The following is a 23554-nucleotide window of genomic DNA, read 5'->3' as shown; positions in this document are numbered from 1 at the left end:
TGGTACTGCTAACTTACTGCTCACCATTGCCCCTTAAAATGTCCCTGCTACCCAGACAGACCCATGGGCTTCTCCACACAGTTCAGTGCCACTTTTTAAAACATGTTGAAACTGTTGGGGAGATTTATAACTTGTAAGTTACAGCAGCTTTTGATAACTACTAACACCGGTATGTGTTTTAATGAGACTGAAGGCATGAACGAGCAGAGTCTCCTCTCGAGGCTTTGTGAGAACACATAGACATTGGGCTGGCTCCTCTGAAGGCCTGCATTGTCGCCAGGCTCATTAGCATCGTCGCTCCTAGCTAGCCCTTGCTGCTTGCTAGCTTACCAGCTGTTCCTGCTGCTCTGTACAATGTCGGATGTGTTCAGCTCACTGGGTTCCTGTCCTCGCCACCGGGAGGAGACAGCCCTTCCACTGGGGATACCCACGTGGCTGCCTGTCAGCGGTGGCACCGAATAAAGTAATAGGCCTTCGCATGGCATATGGTGTCTGGATTCGTACAAGATGCAAAACTCCTCTGCTTCTAATGCAGGGTGACTCATAGCATTGCTAATTTTTCAAACAAAAGCTGACTTCCACACCCACACTTTTAACCCCTCAGGCTAAAAAGTCTTGGGGGGCTCCAGAAAGATGTTTTTTGAGATGTTGTAGGAAATGTGGTCTGCTTACTAAAAGCTCACTTAGCATTTGGTCAGGATGTTTAAAATTTCTATTAAAAAATGTTTCCTCTCCAATGTGGGGGAGGGGGTTGCAAGCTTTAATTTTGAATTCCTTCCTCATATTGGAAGAATGTAACAGACTGTCAGGCTTCCCCCCACACACACAAAATTAAGCTGGGATAGAACTCAGTGGCGGAGAACACACTGGTGTGTGCAAGGCTCCCAGTCCCCAGTAGCACCCAAAGGGGAGACAGAACGAGAAGAGTATCAGAAGCGTGGCGTGGACGTGCCAGAGCGCTGCCCACATGCTTACTCTTCTTCACTCCATGGGCTCCACTGTCTGCCTGCCAGCACAGTGACCTATTTGTCAGTCACTCCAGGCTGCTCATACCATAGTTTTATAAAATTGTAAGAGAATGTTCAGAATTCTGTGTTTTGGGGCCATTTATGCAAATGTATACATAAATTTAATATAAGGTTTTTGTGTACTAAAAAGAGATTATTCACATTTATAGTTAGCCTTCCTTTTTAGTGATCAAAATATTGGCTGTTTTTTATGTGATCCCTTATTGAACATTTTATTTAAGCATTTTAGAGATGAGAATCTCCAACACTGTTTCTGACTATGTGTTTCTTAGTCACAGTCTGGCACAGGGGTCGTTTGATGTTTGAATCTGGCAAATGGACTGACTCCTTAAAGGAACTTCAGCCTATGAAATAATATAGAATTATTAAAAAATATATAATTTACAAATTATTAAGAAAAGTTTATCTTGTGGGAAAGAAAATAGAGACTGGTATTATCAATAATTATATTTAATTTGTGTTCCATTTTTGAAAGTGGTTTTACTTTTATCTGTAGATCCAAGTTGAAAAGTGTGCTCAGCTTCATGGGAATTGTCATAGGGTTTCAGAAAAATGAAACAAAAACACTGCTTGTTCCTGAGTGTGCCTCCCATCTTAGATCCTGGCACTTGTTTTCCAAAGGCATCCTAATATCCTTGCCCTTTGTCATTGGAAATGAACTGGTGTATTTGATGAGACAAAAATTTCACTAAGCACTTAAGATCCCCATTTTTTACTGTGTGTAAGGATATCTAGTTTTGCTGGAAACGCCTGAGTCGAGAGCTGTAGCTGTTAACTGCCGTGGGCACTTGGATTCATCCTGTTTCCAGTCACTCTTACAAAGTGAGACAAAATTCGACAGAAGAATCACACAAAAGTGGAAACAGCAGCTGGTACTTGGTGCTGACATATGATGGATAAAATGCTATCTAACCAGCCTATGGACCCAGAGTCAGGCTTAGCTCCAAAAGTCACTTGGCATGGATGAATAATGTGCAAAAATGTAGCCTCTTCAAAGACATACAGAAGATGAGGGCCACTGAACCATAATTCACACTCTTAGACAGCCCCACAGAATGTGATAGCCTTACTTTGCAAATGGAGAAACTGAAGGTGTAGCAAGCAGAACTTGGCCTGGGCCCTCATTAGGAGTAGCCTTAGGCTGAACACCCAGGCAGCTTGGCTCTTAGGACCTGATGCTCTTCCTCACCTGTCCCCAGGCGAAACAGAAGGTCATTAAAGGTATAAAGGTTTACAGACTCCTCTTAATTCTAGCATATTAGCTCAGGACTGTTACCCAGACTTTCAACCCTTGGGTCACAATCCCTTTGGGGTTTAAATATCTCTTTCACAGGGGTTCTATATCAGATATTTACATTATGATTCATGACAGTTATGAAGTAGAAACAAAATAATTTTATGTTTGGAGTCACCACAGCATGAGGAGCTGTGGTGAAAGAGTCTTATCATAGCATTAGGAAGGTTGAGAACCACTACTCTAAACTCTAATTGTGTGGAATAAAGATAGGACAGCGGAATGAAGGAAAAGTAGAATGGGGAGCATTCTTGTTTTGAAATTATGTACACAACCCAACCTTTATTTATGTAACTTCCAAATTAAAATTCAGTAGAAACATTAAATGCATATATTCTCCCAGAGGCTAGCCCAAAATAAGCATATTTGTTCCAATGTGACTTGCTGTGCGTGTCTTGGTGAAGAGTCCAAACATGCTTCCATTGTAGTGATGTTCCTGAGTTTTTGCAGACATTTATTTGTCTGTATTGAATTGACTTGTATCCTGCCTCTTTCTAAAACAGATGTAAAGGCCTTGAAGCATAAGCCAGATGTAATGTGAGAGTGAGAGCCAGAGCTGAAGACACTCACGAAAGAGCTTCTTACATCATAACAGGGCACTGGGGCCACTGTAGCAACAAGTAGTGACAGAACAGTGACTCACAATTAACTATTGTGGACTCCCTGAGCTGTACTGTAGGGTGTGTCACTACCATTTGTCCCATTGTTACTCCAAAGTTTTCAGATGCTCCCTGGAATTGTACTGAGTCTTAGCTTGAAAACCTTGAAGGTCATTCTAAAGATTGTATGTAGTATGTTCCAGAAAGCAGCCAATTTCTTGGGGAAATTTTTAGTATCCCAGTAACTTTCCGTTCCTCTTCCATGAGTCTGTAAGATACATTCAGAGTTACTACACAAGCTCATGTGCAGCATAGTCTACGACAAAAAAAGGGAGGGACATAGCAAAATAAGTAAAGATTAGTGATAAAGAAAAAGTATGACTAAAGCTAACCTTGATGCCCTCATCTTCTGGAGAGCTTCCCTTGCGAGTATATTTTGCATGTTCTTCTCTGAAGATAAAGGGAAGCTTGAGGGTGTCTTCAGTTACATACCACATCCATTCATTTCCACAGCTAGGCATTCTTATGTTCTTGTCCAATGTCATCTGTAGACTCCTCTGCTTTTCTAGGCCAGCTTGGTATGGGATTGAATGACCTCAAAGGTATGCATATGAGATGCTTCCACCATTGGTTTCCTTGTTACCGTGTTGCAGGACTTGTTGCCTGCAGTCCAGCTCTTCCCTGGTTTGTTTACTTGGGATCACTATGTAATCATTCATTTTATGGAGTCTCATTAAGGACTGCAAACCTCTGTCCCAATTTAGCTTCGTTGGAGCGTAGGTAGCATCCATCTGCTCCGCCCGCACTGTTTAATTAATGAACCTGGTAATGTGCTCTGTGCCTGAAAAAAAAGCTGTCCTCACAGGGTATTGAATGAGACGCCACATTCCAGGTTTTCATGGGGAAACTCTTGGAAGCCCTCTGTGGTGGGTGCTAATTGAGGACTCAGAACTTGTGTTCAGTCTTCTCTTGAAGACTGACTTAGTTTTCATGTCACTGTATATTCATAAACCCAGGGTCATATCACTGTAAATAAGTGAATTATTGACCAGGCTCATAATCTTTGTCCTTGCTAAAAGTAGAGATTCCCTTTTTGTGAAGCTGCATTTTGTTTCAATTAAGAAAATGTCGACTTATTATTTTGGGATTTCTTTTTTTCTGAAATTAAAGTTACAGAAACAGTGGAATTTCAGAAATGTTACTGGTTTTCAGTATCTCTGCTGTGATCCTGTGTAGAAACTGTGTAGCTAAGATCCTATTCAAAGTAATCAGTGCCCACTGAATTTCCAGTATAGAAAATTGTAAGACTCGTGCAAAATACTCTTTAAATTTCAGTATTTGCTTAGTCTTTAGTGTATTGTAAAACCCATCCTGTGTCCAGAGGTTCATTGATAGAAACTTTGATATATGTACAAATGGGACCCAACTAACCTTGTTCATTTCATTAGACATATGTTATACACCAAGGCTGGGTACTTATTTTTTTTTATTTTTTTTTTCCTCCTCAAAAAACCAATGCATAGGATTCACAAGCCTTTCCTTAAAAACTATCTATCAGATTAAGTTCCAATGTCCCCTATCAAGTGCTTTTATATCCTGGAATTTCTTTCTCCCATGAAACATGTTAGAGTCACGATGATGTTGTATTCAGATCTCTTAATCACATTAGCATGTGTCCCTATAATGAAAGAAAAAGTTCCTGAATACTCATTTTTCTATTGTTTGGTTTTTGGTTTGGGGTTTGGTTTTTCAACACAGTGTTTCTCTGTGGATCTGTGGCTGTCCTGGAAATCACTCTGTTGATCAGGCTGGCCACAAATTCAGATCCACCTACCTCTGCCTCCCAAATGCTAGGATTAAAGGTGTGCACCACCACACCCAGCTCTGAATACTCATTTTTCAAAGAGACTTTTACTTAGCCCCATCAGCATGAAGTGGAACAGCTGTCATCATTAACTCATTTAGTAGCAGAGCTAAAGTCACAGTTACCAATGTTACTGTAAACATAAAAGCAGAGGCTTGGCTGGTAAACATAAAAGCAGAGTTTGGCTGGTAGTATGCTTGCCTACAATGCAAGAAACCCTGGGTTCAATCCCTATCGATGCATCAACCCTACCTACAGGCATGATGGCACACCTCTATCATTGCAGCAGGTGAGGGGGAAGTAGGAGGACCATAAGTTCAAGGTTATTTTCACTTTCATGGTAAACTCAAGCCTAACCTAAGATAAAAGAGACCCTGTCTCAAAACAAAAACAAATGGAGGGAGGAAAGCAGATAAGAATTGTAAGACTAACTAAAGACTGGGGCAGGAGGCAGACACTGTCTTCTTGCATCCTTCTCTGGAGTTTGTAGAACAGACTACAGCCGAGGCAGAAACATACTCTTAGGTCATTGATATGGAGCAGGAATCCCCAGGCTCTATTAATGTAGTCCCCTGTCTAAGTAAAAGACTGTCCCACATATCCCCTCAAAGGTGCTCACAGAGATCATTTCATGATGACAGAGAATTGGAGGACAGTTACAGGATGGACCTTGGTATTTCCTTTCATACTGAAATACATAAAATTGCTAGATGAAGGTCATTTTTCTGATTCTCTGTGGCTGTTTCCAATTATACAAATGGGCAATAACTATGAACACCCACTTCCTGTCCTCCCCAGAGGGCAGTTTGCCTGGGAAACTGTAAGTAGAGGATCCTACAAAGTTCAGGGTACCTTTGTGGGTCACTGCCTGTTGAACAGGGTTTTTCTTTAAAGCTGTTAGCCCTTACCCTGTGTTTCTGTTTATTCTGGGTGTTGTGCCCCCGTGAATATCATTTTTGTCCATAATACAATGTATTGGAAATCCTGCTTCTGAGAGGAGGACTTTGAAATAATTACCCAGTGAAATTCATCTTTACCTGGGACGTTAGTGAATTCTTAAGTCTGCCTTTGGCCCAGACAGCTGCCAACTCTGGTGCTGGGCAGTGGGTAGCCTGCCTTATTTACCAGTTCACAAGAAGAAAGAGAGAGAGAGAGAAGAAAGAAGAAAAAAAGAAAAGAAAAGACATAAACCATATTGGTTTTATTGTAATAAAAATTATAACTGGAGAAAATTATCCATATTTTAAATGTAACTTTTATTAAAATATTAAAATTTAAAATGTAAATTTGAATGAAGCTCTTTGCTCCTGAGAAGGTATTGCATGTCCCCACTCCATCATGGATCCTGGCCCATGTGGAAGTGGCACTGGCTAGTTCAGCCCAATAATTCACTTTATTATCAAAATAGAATCTACAGGGATTATTCACATTAGTCTGAGCATCATCCCTGCAGCAGCTCAGGTTAGATGGTTCTCCCTGGGGTGGAGCCAAGAAATGCCAAGCCATCTCTTTGGGGGGGGGGTGTCAGACCACAGGCTTTCCACAGTGCTCCTGGAACACAGGGCACAGTCTTCTCTCATGGCATTAGGTTCTACTGCTTCTTCCCAACCTCTTGTGTTTTTATTTCAACCGTGTGCGTGTGCATCTGTGTGTGTGTGTGTGTGTGTGTGTGTGTGTGTGTGTGTGTGTGTGTGTGTGAGAGAGAGAGAGAGAGAGAGAGAGAGAGAGAGAGAGAGAGAGAGAGAGAGAGAGAGATACAGTGATGTTTCAGTATATATCTACAATGTATACTGATACTGATCGGTCAGGGTAGTTAGTATTCATCCCCCTTTCACTTCTGTATGTTTCCCTTCCTTTCCTCCTTCTCCACCTTCCCTCTGCTTTCCCCTGTTCCTTTTCCTCTGCCTCTCCACCTTTTCCTTACCCTTTTCCTCCTTCTCTTAGTCCCCTTATCTGCCTTAGTTTCAGAACCTTCTTTGAAAATTTACCTCTTATAAAAAGAAAGAAAATTACCTCTCTTTACTATAAGATGTGCTTTTCAAAAAAAATTATGATTGTCACAATATTCAACTGAATTATAATTTGTCTAGAATTATTTTTTTGAGTTTTCTAAATGTTTTTACTTATTTTTAAGTTAAACCTTCATAATAGGGAAATGGAGGGAGAGAAAAATCTTCATTTTTTGCTACACCACTGTCACTTTTTAACAGTTCCTTCCTATAGCTAGAAACATTAACATCTGCTTAACAGTTCATGGTGCTATTTGCTTTTTATGCAGAACGTGAAGGCAGGGAGTATAAAATGTTACTGACCTGTTAAAGGGAGGGGGGAGGTGCCTCAGCAGGAGAGTGATTTTTGGCATTAAAGAAATGGACTGTAGCCAGGTAATGATGGCACATGATTTTAATTGAAGCACTCAAGAGGCTGAGACAAGCAGATCTCTGCGTTCAAGGCCAGCCTGATCTACAGAGCAAGATTCAGGACAGCCAGGGCTATACACAGAAGCCCTGTCTCAAAAAACGAGAGAGAGAGAGAGAGAGAGAGAGAGAGAGAGAGAGAGAGAGAGAGAGAGAGAGAGGACTCTACTCCCAAATTCAGATCTATAGAGGTTCTTTGAGAGAAATTGTTTAAATTTTGCCAGGTTTTCTTTTAAAGATCATTTATTGTCAACCTAACACAAAATAGAGTCATCTGGAAAGAGAGAACCTCAGTTAAGGAATTGCCTCCATCAGACTGGCCGGTGGCTAATTGACGGAGGAGGGTTCAGCTGCCTGTGAGCAGTGTCATCCCCTGGGCAGGTGGGCCTGGGCTGTACGAGAAAGCTGGCTGAGTATGAAAGATAGAGTATACTAATAGGCAGGATTCCTCAATGATCTCTGCTTCAGTTCTTGCCTTTAGTTTCTGCTTGATGTAGAATGACCAGGAAGTGTAAGCTGAAATAAACCCTTTCCTCTGCAGTTGCTTTTGGTCATGGTGTTTATCACAGCACCAGGAAACAAACTAAGACAGTATTCTTTGTATGCTGCTTCATAGATCTGCTTATCATTAAAAAAAACTTACATAAAATCCTGTTTAAGGGTTAAGCCTATCTTACTTTCTACTGCTGAGTGGAGTGGGGCCCTGCCTTGTGGCCATCAGGTCAGATTTTTATTACCATCACTGACAAGTCTCCACAACAATCTAGCTAGTTGCCTGTTTATTTTGAAACAAGAGTTTGAAGCAGCATCCTTTCCATGTATGATTGGCTAATAAAGCCTATATGCCAAGCAAACCGGGGCAGTCTCCCAAACTTAAGATTCCAGGAGCTGAGCAGACATTGTCCTGTGACCTTCATGCTCAGCACCAACAACTAGCCAATACATTGGTCAGATCATCCACTTATCTGCTGTCCTAATTGTAGCCTTTAAGTGTTACAGGCTCCTGTGTCTTCAGGTACATACTTATTACATACCTGGGTTAGTCAGCACTCAAGATGGAGCTTCTCACCTGAGGGAACCAGGTGATGGGCATAGTGTAGCTAGGTCATGTACCTGCAGATTGCATGCTATATATAATTCTAAGCACTGACATTTTTATAGTAAAATAAGTCCCAGTCTTGAAGTTGCGTTTGCCTTTACCGAACTCTAACATGTCCTGCTGCTTATCTCTGGAGAGTGCCTTCCCAATCTGAGCCCTGTGCAGATAGTGGCATTGTTTTACCAAGCCCAACTGCACAATGGCTCCTTGGGGAAGTCACTACATTGACCAACCCTGACCCTAAGCAGGAATTGGAGGTGCCTAGGTCTCAAAAGAAGAATTTTTTATGGGAGATGGGGGCAAGAAACCATGGTCCCTTTCAGAACTGGGAATGGTTATGTTAGACAGCCCTCCCTCCCTAGGCCTCAGTTTGTGTTGTGCCCTGTACTAAGTGCTTCATATAAGTATCACATGTCACCATCTAGACTTGAGGAAACCACGTCCTACAGAGGGATCTGACTTCCTGAGGTGTGCGCAGGTGCACGCCTTTAATCCCAGCACTTGGGAGGCAGAGGCAGGCGGATTTCTGAGTTCGAGGCCAGCCTGGTCTACAGAGTGAGTTCCAGGACATCCAGGGCTACACAGAGAAACCCTGTCTCGAAAAACCAAAAGAAATAAAATAAAATAAAATAAAATAAAATAAAATAAAATAAAATAGACTTGGAACTTGAGCTGCACAACCATCAAGACGCATTTGTAAGAAAAGTCACAAGGTTAAAAATCAGACTAGCAGCCTGGCTAGAAGGAAGAAGCTGAGTCCCCTGGATGGGGTTGAACTAGCTGAAACAAGGGGAAACCACCACCACCAGCAGCAGTGCAATAGGATACCTAAGGCTTAAAGGGAGCTGGGATGCAAGAAGAAAGGAGAGCTCAGGAGCCCTCGCAGACACCATTCCACAGCCCTCCCTCCCAAACCAGTGTGCGGAGTTACCCCAGGCCTGAGGGCAATTTTCCTGTCCTACCCACAAGGCATTTGCTCTGCATCCTTATTTAAGGAGTGAGTGTGGTCTCTCCAAATCACAGCCCTGGGCCTCTGTGATTTTATAAGCCTTCTCTATTTAGACCTTGTTAATTGATCAAAGGGTTAATAGTATTAAAAAGAATGTAGCTTTAAGAAAAATGTGGATATTAATGCCTTTCTTTAATCTTTAATAATGACTGGTTTTAGTCAGAATGCTTTAAATGCAGCTATTGTAAAATCCCTGCCCTTGTATCAGTGGTTAAGTACCTTGGTCCATTGATACAGCTTTCAAAAGTTCAAAGGCTATGCTAGCATATCTTTGTCTCCTCCTCTTTTAACTGCAAAGAAAAAGGTGTCCTTGTATCAAGCCTTAACATTTATCTGAAAAATAAAATTGGGTTCAGTTTGTGCATAGGTTTTCAGAGAGATTAAAGTGGGCATCATACAATTTTTCCCTGTGAAAGGCTGCCTTTGATGTGCCTTCTGTCTATTCATACAGAAGTGTCAGCCATTGTTTTTGAGCCATAGAAGAGTGTCCGCTTTGTCACCGGCACATTCGACAGTCTTTGTGTGGGAGCCTTGTTCAAGGTGGATCTTATCATTCAGAGACAATGTTACTGGAAACGTGCATTGTGAGCAGACACCAGCCTGCCTGGGAAGATAAATGGCAAGAAAAAGCCCAAGCGCTTATCGGAGATGATCAGGAAGCAAGCTAGGAGCATGCCTTTCTGAGTATCCAATTGGAGGTTGTGCTCTTGGTACTTCACCCACCAGGAACAGTCATTTCAGGGTGTTGGCTCTGCTGTGGCACTGGGTTCTAGTTTGCTTTTGATGTCTTAAATCAGAAAAACTTAGTGAGGTGATTATGTTCAAGACCACATAAACTCACATCTTGGACGAGATTAGGGTGAGAGAGAGCAGTTTAAAGAAGTTCCTGAAATCTGAGAGCATGCTCAGGAATGGTCTGCAGGCTAGCTTAAAAATCTGAGCTCTCAGACCATGCAAGGTGCTAAATGGCTGCAAAAAGAGAAGACAAAGAAAAAGTGTGACTTGCCCAAGGCCTCCAAGACACCAACTAGGAGTGGTGCATCCTGCAGGTTCACACTCCTAGCCCTGCTCCCGCCTCCCAGCTGCTGTGCTGTGCCACTGCTAAGCCTGAAAACCCCTCTTCCAGACTCCTTTGCATTTGCATATCAACTGAGGTTTGCCTTTCTTGCTTGATTTATTCAATCTTTTTCATCACCAAAAAAAAAAAAAAAAAAAGCAAGATCTTTTCTCCCTTAAGTGAAAGGAAGATCCAATAGAATTTTCCCATTGTCTTCTCTGCTTTGTGATAATTAATATGTCCTTCGTTCGGGTGATGGAGCTGTAGGGGAGAAGAAAACTCTCAGGGTTTTGTTTTTTTTTTTTTCCTCCTGCATCCTGTTCTAAACTTATCTCCTGGTCTTGGGGTTTATCAGTGTTGTGTGCTTGCCCAACATATGTGAGTTCCTGAATATAGCACTGTGCAAAGAAATGAATTAACTTTAAAAATTACTTCCCAGCCAACTAAGACTCAGTTCCTAGAACAGTGGTATTTGTTCTACCCTGTTCTTGTCTCTCTGCAGATCCTCTCACAGCTTTCCCAGATCGGTCTATCTGGGCAACCATGGCTCTGAGGCTCAGGCCCACCCCACATGCCAAGAGGAGGGAGTATTCCTCCTATACCCACTCTCTGATGTGTGGGGAGAGCAGACAGGAGGAAAACCTTGCAGTTCATGACTTTCCTGTCCCTGTAGTCTCTGCTGCCAATGATCACAGATAACAGCTCTCCAGAAGGATGGTGGCAGGGAGACACATTCTAGCTGTCCATCAAATTCAGTTACCACCAGGTCTCCACAGGGCCACTGTGTACCTAAGCACTGGTAATAGCCCTGGCTCGGAGATTAACGACCGGCCAGCACACTGTCTTCCTTTTTGTGTGTGTGGAAAAGGCTTCTCAAATGAAACAGCCCACAAAAGCGTCTATGCAAATTTAGAAGTCCTCCTGCAATAGAAAATTGGGAGGTGAATTCTGAGTCAAAGTACAATTTCCTTTCCCCAGCACTCCATTACAGCGTGCCTTCATTTGTTTTCCATTTGTGAGTGAGTGTCAGCCTGTATTAAAACGAAGGCAAAGCCACACAGACCCATTCCAAAGAAGCATTTGGCCACCAAATGAAAAATAGAGCCAGGATCCGTGTATAAATTATTCAGAAATTCGGTAAATAAACATGCAAACTTCTAGCCGGGGCTATCGCTACTGCATTATTCAGCCCAATAAGGAGAATTTAATTTAATGGATATTCAGCAACATTGTTCGGCTATCAACAAAAGGCATACTGTCTTTTATGAATAACTGATTTTCTCGGGGCATTCTGAGGAGAGTGGGTCCTCGTTAACCCTAGAATGGCTAGCTAATGTAATTGAAGCGCGACCACCTGGCAGCGAGGTTGCCCGTCAGCTGCCAAGGAAGGCCGGGGCCGGGAGGACCAGGTGCTCAGCTCTCGCTGTCTGATTGTTACAGTGGGATAAACAGCGTGATTGCACAGTATGGCCGGGGGCGAGGATCCAAGACTGCTGCCAACCAGAGAGCGCGCTTTCTTCCCTGGTCTTTGACAAGGGGGGAGGCAAAAGTGCTCCTATTCAGAGCAGGTAGGGCTGACAAAGCCGAAATGCTGTCTGCTGCAATTAGGACAGAAAAATGAGACTGGCTCAAGCATGAAGCAGAGGCGAGCCTTGAGTACCTGTTTCTGTTATGCCACAAAGCCGGGCCCTTTTTAGTACAGGCTGGGAAGTTTAAGCATAAAAATTTAAAAGAAATGCAAGCAAAGGAACCTAACTGCTGAGTGACCTGTGTTTTTTGTGGCACATCGGCTTTATTATTTCAAGGCACAATGCTAAGTCGGCACAGTGTGATAAACTTTATTTAGGCCTGACTTCCATGGCAACCCAAATTCCCTGGTTCTTTGATTATACTTAATAAAACCCTGGGCCAGGTCATCTCTCTTTCTGTCTTGCTTTATAAAGACCTACGAGTATCTATATTTAACAAATAAAAAGATTCTCCTGCTCTGTGGCATTGTTTATTTTTAGTAATTTTTTAAAGCACCACTACCCATGTGGATACATAAAAGAAAATTAGTATTATTCAGTGTTTTTTAAAAAAAAAATAAGAAATAGGCATTATGACCTTTCCAGGGGTTTAGAATGTGAAATGGTTCGTTAAGCTCCTGTTAGTTGAAGAGTAAAGAGCACTTCCCCCAAACAGCAAGGGGAAAAAGGCTCTCTCATAACACATTGATTTATTTCATTTGCTAAGCACAGGAACCATGAAATGCTTCATCCCCAGCAACACATTAAATATGTGCAGAAGTAAAATTGCAGCTGAAGAGTGCCCTGGACTTTGTCCTCATGGTGTGTACATTTCAATAGGCTGAGAGGGGGAAAAACAAACGGTAGAAAGATCCCTTTATGAAATTAAATTACCTGTTTTGTGTGGCTTTGGAGCCCTGTGTGTAGCTGTTGGTTCAGATGACTCACTACTACTCCCTGTCGCTTTTCCATTGGTTCATCCCACCAGCCTCCCCAGCCCAGGCCGGGGTCAGAATCTGTCCCTGAGAATAGAAAGGAGGAAAGCGGTTCCAGCTGGCTCTCCAGCCTCTCACGAGGTACCTAACTGGAAAGAGATACAGGGTTGCTTTTTTTATTAGAACCTAAGGGGACTCTGGGCTGTTTCTCAACCTATCATCAGAGGCCACTTGGTGATAACTTGAGACAGTGACTTGAGACAAGAGGGCCAGTTCCCTGGCCTCAGTTTCCATGTCTGAAAAAGGGGCTTGCAAAGGCAATGATACATGCTTCACCAATGTGAGTTCCCTCCTACTCACCTCTAATGGCTGTGTAGCAGGGACAGATCTGAAAAAGAAAAGGAACACAGTTTCTGCAAGTTTTTTCTTGAAGGATTTCTGTCCCCAGTCCCCTTTGACATTGAGTACTCTGTAATGACAAAGTTAAAAAAAAAATTATTTATTTATTTATTTATTTTGCTTTTCCGAGACAGGGCTTCTCTGTGTAGCCCTGGCTGTCCTGGAACTCACTCCGTAGACCAGGCTGGCCTCAAACTCAGAAATCTGCTGGCATCTGCCTCCCAAGTGCTGGGATTAAAGGTGTGTGCCTCCACTGCCCAGCGTTGTTGAAATTTTAATAGACTTTTATTTTCCTATCTTGAAATTACTTTTTCTCTCTCTCTTTTATTAGAGCTTCACATCTCACAGGCAAGTCTGCCTTGACCTTCATGGAACTGTACACTGGTCCAAAATCCCCCTCCTCACAGTGGATATGGGGCTGTGCCCAGCCTCTCTAGGACTGCCCCCTCAGCTGTCAGATATGGCTGGAGTCGATGATGTGGCATAGGGAAAAGAGGCAGAATTCCACAATTAGGCTGTGTGTTGCACCATGACCAGTGGCCACACCCCTGTGAATCTGCAGTCTTAGGGCCACTGGTGGTCCTGTCATTCTTTTTTTTTTTTTAACCTGATTTTTTTTATTTTTTTTATTAGATACTTTCGTTATTTACATTTCAAATGTTATCCCCTTTCCTAGTTTCCCCTCTGAAAATCCCCTATCTCCTCCCCCCTCCCCCTACTCTCCAACCCACCCACACCCATTCCTGGCCCTGGCATTCCCCTATATTGGGGCATAGAACCTTCACAGGACCTAGGGCCTCTCCTCCCATTGATGACCGACTAGGCCATCCTCTGTTACATATGAAGCTAGAGCCACAAGTCCCACCATGTGTTTTCTTTGATTGGTGGTTTAGTCCCAAGGAGCTCTAGGGGTACTGGTTAGTTCATATTGTTGTTCCTCCTATGGGGTGCAAACCCCTTCAGCTCCTTAGGTACTTTTTCTAGCTCCTTCATTGGGGACCCTGTGCTCAGTCCAATGGTAGGCTGTGAGCATCCACCTCTGTATTTGTCAGGCACTGGCAGAGCCTCTCAGGAGACAGCTATATCAAGCTCCTATCTGCAAGCTCTTGTTGGCATCTGCCTTAGTGTCTGGGTTAGGTGGTTGTTTATGGGATGGATCCCCAAGAGGGGCAGTCTCTGGATGGTTGTTCCTTCAGTCTCTGCTCTGAACTTTGTCTCTGTAACTCCTTCCATGGGTATTTTGTTCCCTCTTCTAAAAGAGATTCTGAGCTTCTGGGCTAATATCCACTTATCAGTGAGTGAATATCATGTGTGTTCTTTTGTGATTGGGTTACCTCACTTAGGATGATATCCTCCAGATCCATCCATTTGTCTAAGAATTTCATAAATTCATTATTTTTGATAGCTGCATAGTACTCCATTGTGTAAATGTACCATATATTCTGTGTCCATTCCTCTGTTGAGGGACATCTGGGTTCTTTCCAGCTTCTGGCTATTATAAATAAGGCTGCTATAAACATAGTGGAACATGTGTCCTTATTACAAGTTGGAGCATCTTCTGGGTATATGCCCAGGAGTGGTATTGCTGGATCTTCCAGTAGAACTATGTCCAATTTCCTGAGGAACTGCCAAACTGATTTCCAGAGTGGTTGTACCAGACTACAATCCCACCAACAATGGAGTGTTCCTCTTTCTCCACATCCTTGCCAGCATCTGCTGTCACCTGAGTTTTTTATCTTAACCATTCTGACTGGTGTGAGATGGAATCTCAGGGTTGTTTTGATTTGCATTTCCCTGATGATTAAAGATGTTGAACATTTTTTTAGGTTCTTCTCAGCCATCCAGTATTCCTCAGTTGAAAATTCTTTGTTTAGCCCCGTTTTTTATTTTTATTTATTTTTTATTTTTTTTAAAGATTTATTTATTTATTATATTTAAGTACACTGTAGCTGTCCTCAGACACTCCAGAAGAGGGAGGCAGATTTCATTACAGATGGTTGTGAGCCACCATGTGGTTGCTGGGATTTGAACTCCTGACCTTCAGAAGAGCAGTCGGGTGCTCTTACCCACTGAGCCATCTCACCAGCCCTAGCCCCGTTTTTTAATAGGGTTATTTGGTTTTCTGGAGTCCAACTTCTTGAGTTCTTTGTATATATTGGATATTAGCCCCCTATTGGATTTAGGATTGGTAAAGATCTTTTCCCAATCTGTCAGTTGCCGTTTTGTCTTATTGACAGTGTCCTTTGCCTTACAGAAGCTTTATAATTTTGTGAGGTCCCATTCTTAACCATCCTAGAGAACACCTAAACAAAATGGAGTACTCAGCCTCCTTTGTGCTGACGGCCTTCTGCCCTTCTCAAAATGTTTGTAGACGTGGAAAATAAAGCATATAGTGTTACAAAGGAAGTCGGTTTCAGTGGATTGCTTTTTATTTTAAGAATACATTTTTAATTAAGATAGAACTATATCACTTTCCTCCTTCCCTCTCCTCCCTCCAGCCCTCTCAGGTACCCTTCCCCAGCTCCTCCCATGCCCCCCACTCTCAAATTGATAGCCTTTTTCTTTGATTATTTTATATATATGTATGTATGTATGTATGTATATGAATGTGTGTATACACACACACACTTGCATAACTGTAGACAAGTAGTAACTGCTGGGAAAGGGACAGTTAGTCTGAGTTAGGATGGCCTCCTGTATTGGTTGTCCAATACAGAGTGTTCTCCCTGGAACCATATCTACACAAACAACAAAATGGACTCAGCAGCTTCTATTTATGTTTGTGGAATTTTTTTATAACAAACTTGCTTACTCATGGCTAGCTATATATAACAACAATGAAGTTGTGCACTGCTTCTATAATTGTGAGGCTTTAGTAAGAATTAGTGTACTGTGAAAGGGTCTGTGATTTCCATAAATATTGCCATTGTGGTTTGATGTCTATATTTATAATGGAAGGAAATATATCATTTCAGAGGGTATACAGAAAGTAAAGCTGTACAGTTTATCACCCAAGTTAATAGACCCCTCAGAGTCTGATGATGACGCCATCTGAGACCTCTGGGCTGCAGGAACTCAGCCTGTGACCTGCCTATGAGGGATTCCCACAAACCTCCGAGTCAGAGCAGAGGACTAGGAAAGCAGCGAGTGAGTAAGGGGAACCATCAGTCAAAGCCTTCTGCAAGGTGCAGAGGCCCACATGCCAGGAAGGAGGGACGGACACACACACACCACTGGGATTTGTCCTTTCCATTTGTCCCAGATTGCATGGGCACTCACTGCATTGTCAAGATGTTTTATCACTTACCTGTTAGATGGTGAACAGAGAAAGCCTCAGATCTAAGGTCCTGTGGCCATTGCCTTCATTCCCAAACAACACCTAGACATTTTTTTTAATTAGATATTTTCTTCATTTACATTTCCAATGCTATCCCAAAAGCCCCCCCATACCCTCCCTCCCACTACCCTCCCTCCCCCCACTCCCACTTCTTGGCCCTGGCGTTCCCCTGTACTGAGGCATATAAAGTTTGCAAGACCGATGGGCCTCTTTTTCCAATGATGACCGACTAGGCCATCTTTTGATACATATGCAGCTAGAGACAAGAGCTCGGGGGTGGGGGGGGGGTACTGGTTAGTTCATATTGTTGGGTGGAACACCTAATGGGTGATTTCACTTCCCATTCTCCATGTGCACATTGCTGACTAGACTTGGTAGAGCGCAAATTAATTGAAATAAATAAACAAGAGCTTGGTTTCAATACACTGCATATATTGACTTGAGAACAATTACAGTTATGTTCGCCTAAAAATATTTCAGCTTTATAAGTCAGCTTACTGGTGCTATTTGTATAGAAAAGCACTTGTTAAAAATCAACTTTTGTGTACAAATGTCCCGTGCTCAACTGCAGAAAGATTAGCATTGTCACAGAGCCCGAGGTTGTGGTGATTGCTAACTTTTGACCTTTTCACCAGTTACTTAATCCATGGTGATCACCTGGCTTGTGGCACCAGACAGCTAATTATAATCACCAAAGGAGAGCCCTGGTAGTCACTTATCAACAAGTACAATGAGACAATCACATTCAGAGACCCATCTCTGCAGAAAATGACCCAGGTATTATGTTCTGTAGTGGTTCCGTCATCACAGAAAGTAGCTTGTTCTGCTGGATCCTGACAGGGAGAGGCTTTGATCCCTCCTGCTCAAAGGTGTTTCTTTTCACAGCCCCTAGGGGTTCTCTTGCCACCTTTAAAAAATAATAGCAATAAAGATGTATATTTTCCTACCTTATACAGACCCTAGATTCAATACTCACCAGCACATGTGGGGGTGGGTGCTTTCAATGACCTTGTATTAATAATCAGAAATCAAAAGATGGGAAATCTATTTATCATTCCTATTAAGTCTGTGCAAGAAAAGTTAGCAGAAATAGCTCATTAACTATACAGCCTTCACTTGAATTTCAAAGAGGGGAAGCCCCCAAAACACAAGCCATGCTCTGGAAAGTTCTATTGTATCCACAGATTCATGTGTTCTCTCTATCCCCCTCTCCTGCTCCTGATCTTGCTCTGCTCTTCCTGACACAGTAACATGCCTTTACTTCAAGAATCCCAGACACAAACTAATGCTTGTTTTATTTACTCATTTTCTTTTGAATCTTGTCTTATCGCCAAGCTGGCCTCAGATTTTTGATTCCTCCTATTTTTAATTTTCCTTTTAACTGACAATCATAACCCCATGCGATTATGAGGTTAATGTGAAGTTAATCGAGGTAGTTAACATAGCCATTACCATTCATGCTTGCTGGTTGCTTATGAGAACTTTTTTTTTTTAATCTGCTCTTTGGGAAATTTTGAAACCATGCTTAAAATTTTTTTCACCCTTCTAGCTCAAAAATAACTATATAGTAAACTATATGTAAAATTATTTAAATTATGGAGTGAGGCACACCATTAGGTTTTCATGGCCTCTTTTCTATTTGTTGAAATTAACCCACCTGGCTAAGAGCCTGTCTGCCTCCTCGAGGCGACTACTAAAGCTGTTTCTAGGGCTTTCTGTGCACACCCTTATATGATATTTTGTCCCCTTGCTCTCCGACATGGTGCCTAGCTGCCAGACCTATCTTCCTGTTTTGCCTGTGTTGGCAGTCTAACCTACAAGCTTCCTGAATATGTGCTGGTCCCGAGTCCTGGGCTTCCCAAGGCAGCCTGTGTTTCTCCTTTCTTTGAGCATGGCTTCTTGGAATATCTTCCATTCCAGTTCTTCCCTCTAGCCTCCTCCATCACTCTTGCCCTGCCTGTGTGGAGTCCATTCAGTCTCAGAACCCTGTTCTACATGTCCCCTCCCACACCAAGTGCTGTAGCCAGCTCCTTTTTCTCCTGTTTGTCAGCACAGCGAAGTGAGCTGTATCAGCTACAGGCTGAGAGGAGGTAGAGCCCATGAATGGCATGTCTTTATGTTCTCCATGAGCTCACATCTAATCACCCTTGAGTAGGAGTCATCCCCATGGTCTTCTTCACCACCAGGGTCCACATAGCTGTGTTCCACTGAGTATTCCCAGTGACCTGCATATGGAATGTTTAAGGAAAACAATGAGAACCATCTGTGTTATCTGCATGGCTGTGGGGAAGTCTGGAGAAATACAAAGGGGATTCCCAAAGTACCATTTCTAAGTTTCATCAGAGGTGGGTGCGGGCAGTAAGAAACATTAGTCTAAAATGTGAGTCACCAACAGTTTAGAATCTGCCAGAGAGGGGACTCAGGCTTCTATAGCTAAAACTGAGTCTTGTCCCTCACTCTTATGTTCTGCTTTTAGGTGACAAAACATTTGCCCTGCCATCTTTCTCACCCATTAAGAGGAAGTTCTGGTGCCTGAAGCAAGAAATTGATGTGACTCTTCCCACTAAGGAAAGATCTTCCTCCTCTTGTTAGGGATGCTGATTCTGACCCAAGGCCTAGCCAACAAGCCAGACAACCAGGGATTGATGGGCACTTGGGCCCAAGCCTGGCCTCTTGGCCTCTGCTGTGTTGTGCTGGGGCTCCAAACACATCTTTTTTTCTCTTGCCAGTTGTCTTCCTGTTCGGCTTTGCCAATTAACCTGGAGTGCCACAAAGTTCAAGGACCATTGCAACTTCTCAGCCCTCTTCTAGGTCCTGATTTCTATTGTAGCCAACTGGTTCAGTAGGGTGGGCGTGGGTGAGGTGGCTGTACCCTGTTGACATGATACCACACTTAGAAGCAGGTGTATGCGTGGGTCTGGAATCTGGCTTTGATGCTCTTTGCAATGACACGTGGATTCTCAACCTGAATGTTTAGTTCATTTGCCCAGACGCATTTCACAAATGATTGTACCTTCCTCGATATATTTTAATGACATCAAGTGACACCTGATTAAAAGTAATCATTTGCCAGAAGCCCCGTTACTCCAGAAGACAGCAGCTGTACCATGCCAATCCATTCTTAATAGCGCCCAGCATTCAGTGTGGCTCAGAGGCCTAGTGGATCTCACAAGGGAAAGCTGTGCTGTTCTCCAGTGGTGTAGGTGTTGGGACTTAATAACCCATATCTGATGGTTCTAACTCATTTTCACTGAAGATGTCTACCAAAATAATCAATTAATAAAACTGTAGAATTCCCCCCTAGTTTTCTTCAAAATGTGACCAGAAATAAGCAAGCTAACTTTATCTTTAATGAGTATATTAAATCCCCAAAACCTTGTTGCATGAAGGAAAGCATTGAATTAATATAGTTTATTACTGTAAATGCTGGCTTCTCCTAACAAATATGCAAATAATAATGCAGCTAGGAGGTCACCATTTATGCCAGATTAGCTATAAAAATTGCCAATTTACTTTGTGCTACTTTGGTTCTAGAGAGGGTGGAGATAGAGCTGCCTATTCTCATCCCCTTGTCAGCATCAAACATCACGGTTGGAGAATTAACTTTGCACATTGCAAATTTCCAAACTAAAAAAAATAAAGGAAAATAAAAGAATGAAAGATAAAACTGAAACAGCACAATAGAAAGGAAGCGGCCAGCCTTTGAGAGTTCTTTGGAGCAAGCTACTTGCCCCATGGCTATAAGGCCATCCAAGCATCCATGCCTCTGTCTACTGAATTGGCTTATGCCCAAGACTTTGGGCTCTCATCATTATTCATGGGGTGTGCTCAGGACTGTTTGGGCTCTAATCTTGATTTTTCTGTAGTTTGAGGTTTTCAGAACTGTTCAATAGGTTCATGACTACAAAGGTAGTAGAACACTGTGCCAACACTACATTTTTATTTTATAAATATTGTACCTTTTATTTCTTCTTTGTGAGATATCACCTTGTACAGAACTCAGCATAATTATAAGGTAATCATACTATAATATGCTTTAGAATGCTCCAGCATACTTTAGTCCTTGGTGTGAAAGTTGGGGATTATAAGAGCCAAAACTGAGAGGAGGACTAAGGAGCAAGGAAATGCTTTCCTCACTAATCCAGGGGTAGGTGGGGGGATAGGGGACATACAGGAAGCATTCAGTAAATACCAGATGGACGTGTGTATGTGTGTGTGTGTGTGTGTGTGTGTGTGTGTGTGTGCGCGCGCGCACGCGTGAAGAATGGAAGAATAAGAAGAGAGGAGATATGCTTGGGATGAGGCACCAGTGTGGGTACACGTCTGGCTTTGCAGCCTGGGGACGTGGGATCCAGCCCTGCTTTCCATGTGAGCTGCGGGAAACATGTCCATCCCCGTTACACGAGTGCAGAATGGCTCCAAAGGGTATTTTGTTCATCTAGGCCATGTCTCCTGCCATTAATATAAAACTGCTGATTTAATGGAGCCACTTTTGATCTATCAAGAAAAGACACACCTAATTCAATTTGGCTATTTTTCTAAGAGTAAGTGTCTTAATCTGCAAGAGAATGATTTGATTAGAATTTAAAGTAGTAATATTGCAGTCACATTTTTAGTCACGAAGATGATATCGAATGACTCTACGAGGCTTAAGTGGAAAGTCCCAGGGAACAGTGAGAGCTGGGACTTTAGCAGCGTCCAGGCCGTTTCTGTTATACTTTCAGAGTATATTTTTGTTGGGATGGATGGGACTTTGGACAGAGAATTTGGTATGCAAAATGTGAAAACAGACAATCTTCATCAAAGTGCAGAATAGACTAAACCCAGAACATAATGACATAGAAACCCAAGATGTAAACACCTGCCTTTTAAAAAAAAAAAAATTAAGACATCCTTCTTGAGGTTCATGGCATCAGTAGAAAATGTCTTTTCCACCTTTGGTCCCACTGGGGCAAGCTCATTTCTGTATTGCCCTCTGGATTACAGAGAAAAAGTTCAAATGTTTAGGTGCCCAGAAGCCACTACTGAAATGAGAGGAAATGCTGAGCTAGTGTGTGGACCACACTTACTGACACCATCTTCCAAGGACAAAGGACAAAAAAACAACTGAAAAACCTCCTTAGCTCCCTCTGTAACCCACTGTAAGCCAGGTCTACTTAGAGTTCACTCAGAAAATTGCTTTCTTGTACCTAACAACCTGTGGGGTCACTGGAGTGCAGGGCAGGGGTACTAGGCCTAGGGTTCAGCAAGATGACAGAACATGACAAGCCAGGCTGGAGGGCTCTACGGAAGAAAAGATTGAGAGAGAATAGGGTTGCATGATTTCATCCTGTGGAAGAGCCCAGTGTGCTGCCCTGCTACAGGAGTTCCCACCCTGCAGAGAGAGCCACACACCATTGTACCATGCCTGTTCTAGTACTGAAATACAGTTAGCCACTTTATTTTGCATTTGTTTCTTCTCTGAGTGGGAGAGCTGAAAAAGGAGACCGATTTCCTGTGCATCTCCATTTTATAAATGGCTGTGTGGATCTGGCCCTCTGTCCGCAGGGATTTTACACATAAAGGAACATTCTGAACTCAAGAGGCAGGCTGTAGCTGAGAACCAGGCGAGAAAGGCAAGCTGCTGGCTGCATCTTTGAGGTCTGGAACAAAACACCCTACTTGGCCTTCAGTCTCCACCATGAAAAGATCCCGAGCATAGAAGCTCCAAGAAGGGATGGCCTGGTTGGGAATAATGAGATAGAACCTACCAAACTCAGAGAGAAAAGCACCAGCTCAGTCCAGCTCATACTGGTGCACACTATACCCATGACTGATACAGCCACAGCTGAGGTGCGCCTACTAGGGCCTCACTGCTGCTCAGCATGTAGCATGGCTCGTGCCACAGAAAGCAGAATCCTTGCCATTAGGGTGGGCTGCTGCAATGCACCCTGAAATGTAGTTGCCTTTAGAGAAGGCTGTAACTCATTTGAGCATACTTGCCTCATATATAGCGGCCTTGGGTTCCATCCTCTGCACAGGAGGAAAAGAAGGAGAAGGAGAAAGAAGATAAGGAGAGGAGGAATCCTGTACACTGTCTGTCTCCAGAATACTCCATCAATTATATCTGAGCTTCGTGCTGGACTCTGCCTCATATTGTCCTTCTAGAATCCCTCTAGTATCAAGAGAGAGAATGTCCCTTCTTCAGCACCAAGAAGTGTCACAGGAAAGCACAACCACCATCGTCTTCAGCCCAGTGAGCTTCACTTGAGGATTGGGAAATACGTGGTGTCTCCTCAGGAGTCACCAGGAAATCATCCACTCCACTCACAATATTCCTTCTTCAGGTCATGCTCTGTTTAAAAGAAGTCCCTGCACAGCCTCCAGCCAAGATCAGCAGAGGGTGTGGAACAGTACCATTGAGTCTGTTGTAAAATCAACACCATTTCAGCAGCCTCTGGGAATTTTTGTGATCTAGTTCAAAAGCAAAGCATTGATGTTTTACCAGGGAAGCTGTGATATGGGGTTAGAGTGGTAGAGCCTTTGGTTGCCATGTGTGAGACCCTGGGTTTCATTCTCAGTGTTCCCTCTTCTTCAAAATTCCTATCAAAGTATCTGAGCAGCTCGATTAAATTTCCTAGGTCACCCCCCCCCAACCCCTCTCAAACATTGGATCAAATGCAAAGATGTGAAGGAAGAGCTTTTCTCTCCCAGCTGCCTCAAACCACTGTCCCAACAAGATGAAATGCCACCCCACCCTCCTCTGGCATTTTGGTATTGCCCAAGCCAGCCATGCCCACAGGACAGTAGCTGGTCCTAGGGCTACAGATGAAGATGTACTTTGCACTCTGCCATGGTGTTCAGTTCTCTCTGCCCAGTGTGGCTCCTGCCTTAGTGAACATTTCCCACACATTCTGTTTTGGATAGCATCAATTCCTTTAATATCAAGTGACAGCAGTTTTGCTGCTTTGAAACACCAAGGACCTCTGTGATATTAGAATTCCCCCAGCTTTCCAGCTGGGGTTCCAC

General features: G+C 43.0%; 1 protein-coding gene across 9 annotated transcripts in view; it reads left to right on the top strand.

Moving 5' to 3' along the window:
* The window catches only part of Ralgapa2 (Ral GTPase activating protein, alpha subunit 2 (catalytic)), a 272379-nt gene that overhangs the window by 220801 nt on the left and 28024 nt on the right, over positions 1–23554 (top strand). The gene's annotated exons all lie outside the window — the stretch shown is intronic.

This window comes from Mus musculus, chromosome 2 (assembly GCF_000001635.26).
Source record: "Mus musculus strain C57BL/6J chromosome 2, GRCm38.p6 C57BL/6J".
Lineage (NCBI taxonomy): Eukaryota > Metazoa > Chordata > Mammalia > Rodentia > Muridae > Mus > Mus musculus.
Note: the sequence above shows the minus strand (reverse complement) of the source record. Positions and strands in the feature narration are given on the sequence as shown.